The 5,000-nt window shown below is 33.6% G+C and overlaps 1 pseudogene; it reads left to right on the top strand.

Annotated features, from left to right (window-relative positions):
- Window positions 1–2,075, top strand: part of LOC137617836 (uncharacterized) — a 12,847-nt pseudogene extending 10,772 nt beyond the window's left edge.
- The last annotated feature ends 2,925 nt before the right edge of the window (window positions 2,076–5,000 follow it).

Below are 5,000 nucleotides of genomic sequence, written 5' to 3'. Positions count from 1 at the left end.
TAGCTCGTTCTTAGCGAGTAAGGTTGGATCAGGAAAGAGGTTCAGTTCTCCCGCTTCTGTGAACTGAATGTGGCCCTCGTCTCTAGATAGGGCCACTATTTCACTAATTCTAGCCCCTGAGGCTATAGCGAATAGACAAATAACTTTTTGAGTTAGATCCTTAAGGGAACAATCTTCATTGTTCATAGATGAGGCATAATGGAGGACCTTATCCAAAGTTCATGGAATGGGCTTTGGTGGTGGTTCAGGCCTTAGCCTTGCATATGCCTTCGGAATCTTATTAAAAATTTCATTCGATAGATCTACTTGAAAGGCATATAGAAGAGGTCTAGTCAAGGCTGATTTGCGCGGAGTTATCGTTTTGGCCGTCAGGCCTTGATTATGAGGGTGGACAAAGAAGGACAGACAGAAGTTCATCGAAATTTCTTTCGGTCCTTTTGCTTTAACAAAAGCAACCCACTTTTTCCAAGAAGACTCATATTGTCTTCTCGTTGACATAGTTTTATATTCTTCTAAGAATTCTATATTGCCTTCTGAGATCCCAAATCTTTTCCTAACCGCTAGTGCATGGAAATCATGAAATGAAGGGTTCGGGTTCTCCGAGCGAAAAAAGCTGGAAAATGCATAACTAATATCCATGAAAATCGATTGAAAATATCAGATTAAAAGGGAACACCTCTGAGCGAAATCGCTACAAAATAAGGAATGTTTGCCATATTGGATATGGCGCTGGTGTGATACTCAATAGTAAGAGAACTAGGGTAACATTGATACGGCTCCCCTTCTATTCTGCCACATTCCTCTTGAAGCGTTAACGCTATTAGGGGTGCATATTGCTATGTGACGTGTCAAGAATACGTCCTCTGATATTATGCAATATCCTTGAGATAAATTTAAGGATATTCGCGTCAGGAGTTAGAATTCTGGATACCTAAAGGTAGAATTCTCTAGGAATATCACTGTAGTACATATATCCCTTAGGAAGCAACTTATAGGAACTTCCTTCAGGACGACATGACTTGAGCCCAAAAAATTAAAGCATATGGTTTCCTACCGAGAAATTAATTCGTACAAAGAGTAACAGACATTCGCTTATTTCACAAGTCTGTTTCACTAATTAATCTCTCAGAGGAACGTTCTATGAATATGCCATAACATCCTTTCCCTTGTAAACAAAAGGGTCTAATTTCCCCGTGGTCATTAGCTAATGAAATAACAGAACACAAACGTTTCATCAAAATTTCACGAAGGAGGATGAAATACAGTTCATTTTGTCTTTTTCTCTGTTTTCCCCCTTTTCAGTTTTTAAGCTTTGCGCGTAATTACATTCAGGGAATTCTATATAAGGTTCACGTCACCTATATTGCAAAAGTGAAATGAATTTAATAAATATGTTTTAAATGAAATTAGGCTTATTTATCGAGTATTTATAAAAGGAGACGGAGCATGAATAGGTAAAAGGGTTGGAACTAATTTATCAAATGATGATGAACACTTACGCTTTTCATGTGCCATTATCCATTTGCAGGTGGTGGAAACCTCACATTATTCATTCGTGTGTGGTCAAGACACGATCTTCGACCAGCAGCTGATGTTATGCGGTCATCGGATGAAGCCTTCCCCTGCGCCAATGCAGCTTCTATTTATGAAGAGACAAACTTACAGCTGAGGCAAGAGATTGAAGCCAGTGAAAACGAGGCTAAACTTAAGAAGTCCGTGCAGGTTGAGAACTGAAGAAGCAAGTTACATCTGATCTTCGGATGACTTGAACTTTGACATTTTTGAATTTATTAATTTATTAATATGAGATTATCCGTGGTTCGTCTCTTCATTATGTTTAAGCGACTTCTTTAGTACAATAAAGATAACATTTATACTCTATGTGTTTTTAATTACTGATACTGTGCAATGTCCACCAAAACAGGCTATAATGGAATCATGAGAGAAGTTTCTAAACGCTGATATATTGTCAATGGTATGAAAGTGAAATCATTCGGCTTAAATGAGATATATATGATTGCTATTCGCTCATCATTCTCTAAGAAAGGTTGCCTGTTTACTATTAATTTAGATTCATTTAAGGTCATTCTATTGCTTTCAGCCTTATATCACAATGGAAAAAAAAATCTTTTTTACGTGTTATTAAAGGTTTGGCATTTCTTCAATTCTTTTGGAGTATTTTCTTTCCTTGTGTTGATAATTTTGGTAACCCAACCCAAGCCTCTCAAATTACTTTGGTATAATCCATTTTTTTTTCTGGTTATTAAAGGTAATATCTTTTTTTTTTCTTTTTTTTTAATAATTTCATGATATTCATAATATTGATTAAGTCCGTTCATGAGCATAGCAAGTGCAAAGTTAATGCACTGTTACTGTTTTTAGAATGATTTATTGCTAATTTGATCCCATCATTTATTTATTTCCTTATTTCCTTTCCTCATTGGGCTATTTTTCCCTATTGGCGCTCTTGGGTTTATAGCATCTTGCATTTCCAACTAGGGTTGTAGCTTGGCTAATAATAATAATAATAATAATAATAATAATAATAATAATAATAATAATAATAATAATAATAATGGTAATGGAGTCCTATCAAGTGAATTTACAGTGAACACCAGAATATACCAAGGAAAGAGCTGTCGCTTATGTTGTTTATCCTCCTCATGGATTTTGTATTACGTAGATCATATGGAGATGGTGAAGAAGAATTGGACTGGATTGGTAATAGAAAATTGGCTGACCTACAGTACGCTGATAGCAATGTCCTTATTAGCAGATCACTACATGATTGGCAATATTTGCTTACCAGAATGCATGAAATATCACATGAGGTTAAGCTCAAGATAAATAATAAAAAAAAAAAACACAGATGATGTGAAAGGAACATGCAATAGAAGATGATATTAGGAAGTAAGATCTCTAATATCGGGTATTTGGAATTGGAGTTTGATGAAAGATTTTGAAAAAATAAGACAATGGCTAGGGTAAGTAAAATTTGGAAATAAAATACCTGAAATTTCATATAAAATTCTAGCTATATATCAGCTTAGTGATATCTGTGTTACTGTATGGACATGAGTCATGATATAACGATGAAGCAATCACCAACACATTTACTAGATCTGAGAACAAAGCCCTCAGAAGGATATTGGTATTAGAAATGAAACTAAAAGAAAAATTACTTGAGTGCCATATATGGATGAGATTATGGTGAGAGGTAGATGTAGATGGTTTTTGTATGCTCTATACGCACTCCCTAAGAGATCAGTTCACCAAACATTTAACTGGGCTCCACAAGGTACTAGAAGAGTTGGAAGACCCAGGCCTACATGGTTGAGGACTAAGAAGAGTGAAGTTAAAAATGAATGGAGAAGTATTGAATTTAATGCTCAAGATGGAGACAATTGGCTAAATGTAATTGAGGCCCTTCGCATCAAAAGGCGTAGGAGGAGATGATGATAACGATAATGATGATTCGTCCCTTGACCCTTATTTTCCTCTGTTGAATATCTAAATGAAGTAAGGAGATTCGTGTGAACTATAAGATTGTAGAAATATTTCATGACCTTCCTAATGGTTTATGATAACTGCAAGCTTTTAAGACAAAGCTGCCTCTAGTTTTGAGCACAATGAGCATCATATTAACTAACCAACAAGCATTTTTATCACCATTTTTTATTAAGTTAATTTTGAAGTAACTGGCTAACATGAGAAAAAAAAATCATCAAAATCATTTTATCCTATTCCTTCTTGTCCTCATCTTTTATAAATTGGCCCAAAAGATGTAGGACATGGGCTATTGCTCAATGCAGGTCACCAATGATCCCCCGTTACCGTATTAGCTCCAACACAAAAATTTTCACAACGGTTAATTTGTATTATATATGTTAATATTAATTTTGGGTGACCGAGGTCTCTAAAATACGGAATCTGTTTTAACTTGAAATATATTTTTCCTTACTAATCTCATCTTATTAAACCGGCACCATGTTTAGCGTCAATGCAGCTTTGGTGAAATTCCCCTTCCAGTATATAAGTGACTGAGGAAATTTGAAAGAAAACTATTACGATTGCATTTGACGGGATTGTTGATGTATTTTTCTGCTGCTGAAAAGAATGCAAGACTTCAGTTTAGATAATGACGGGGCGGGGAGGAACAATAGCAATGCGTCGAGCTTTAAACAACATCGCTTTAATGTGTTATTTTAGAGGTGAGAGCAAGTGAGAAACTCCTCCCTATCATAAACAACATCTATCATCATTTTTTTTCCAGTTTATCAGCGTTGTTGATGTCAAATTGCTCTCTCTCTCTCTCTCTCTCTCTCTCTCTCTCTCTCTCTCTCTCTCTCTCTCTCTCTCTCTCTCTCTCTCTCTCTTCTTCTTCTTCTTCTTCTTCTTCTGTCTATTTTTATAGAGTTACTTACTTTCTCCTTAACCTAATTCGATTATCAGGTTATTTCATTATGGAGTAAAATAGATATCCCGTCTTGCTCTCTCAATGCATATGTATTTCATTTCGAGATTCTTTTATTCATTATTATTAAAGAACAATCATTATTATATTATTTCCTGTTTAAAGAAAGAAATCTATTACCATGAGGAGTTTATTTCCCTAAATTATATTTGTTTAACTCGTTCCAGCTACTTTTAGCTGTAAAAGAAAATATTTTATTATTTTGATCAGTAGGAACATAACCAAGATGCGTTTAGTATTTTTTATTTTTTATTTTTTTTTTCAAATGCATGGTGAAGAATATAATTTTTTTATATAATGTTAGATTATTTAAAATAAAAAGCTTTGAAGAAACATTTGGAATATCATAAACCTTACATAATGTGTATATGTATATATACATACATATATATATATATATATATATATATATATATATATATATATATATATATATATATATGTATATATATATAAATACATATATATATATATATATATATATATAATATATATATATATATATATATATATATATATATATATA

The sequence above is a fragment of the Palaemon carinicauda genome, chromosome 24 (genome assembly GCF_036898095.1).
Source record: "Palaemon carinicauda isolate YSFRI2023 chromosome 24, ASM3689809v2, whole genome shotgun sequence".
NCBI classification, from domain to species: domain Eukaryota; kingdom Metazoa; phylum Arthropoda; class Malacostraca; order Decapoda; family Palaemonidae; genus Palaemon; species Palaemon carinicauda.
Note: the sequence above shows the minus strand (reverse complement) of the source record. Positions and strands in the feature narration are given on the sequence as shown.